Here is a 762-nt window from a genome sequence, read left to right on the forward strand (position 1 = left end):
AACAATAAATAATAATTTTCAAATCAATCCCACAATTGAATTTGTATGACTCAATCCCTTAAGTTATCTTCAACTAATCCTAAAGTTTGGTTTACACTCATTTAAAATAAAACAATTTATATATAATCGTTTTTTAAAAAACTTGTAGTGTCACTGTGCTTTCTACAAAATAGATACAATTCTAATATAAATCAACACTATTTATATTGAAAATTACACAATTGATCGTATCTCTCTTTACACTCAATTAAAATAGTTGTTTTAGCCTTCAAAGTTTTGTTTACTGTTTTACCCATCACCCTAATACAAACATGTCCAGCTTGAGTGGCATTGATGTTTGCAATGAGACCTGTTTTGCAGTGTTACTGCTTAGAAGCATTCAATTCTACAGATAAATACAATCAAGAAGACAATGCTTTTTGGGATGCAAAACAATCATTCAAATATGAACAAATTTTGTTGGTCCACAATGGTGCACCTTGCAAATTCAATAGTCAAAGTAATTTGTTTAGAGTAAGTGACACATATCCACATGTTGCTGTGGTTGTGAAATGCGTCTGTGAACCAAAACATATCAAAGAGATGGTGGCTACATGCCAGCCAAAGAGAGAAGCAGTATGTAGCTTCTCTATTCACAACCAACCAATTACAAGTCTTTTAGCCAAGATCTCTACATAGTGCATCTTAATGTTGAATTTTCTTGCCTCACAAAGTGAGAGTAAATGCTAATGCTAAGCTACATGGAACATGGAGCTACATTCA

This window comes from Hippoglossus stenolepis, chromosome 21 (genome assembly GCF_022539355.2).
Source record: "Hippoglossus stenolepis isolate QCI-W04-F060 chromosome 21, HSTE1.2, whole genome shotgun sequence".
Lineage (NCBI taxonomy): Eukaryota > Metazoa > Chordata > Actinopteri > Pleuronectiformes > Pleuronectidae > Hippoglossus > Hippoglossus stenolepis.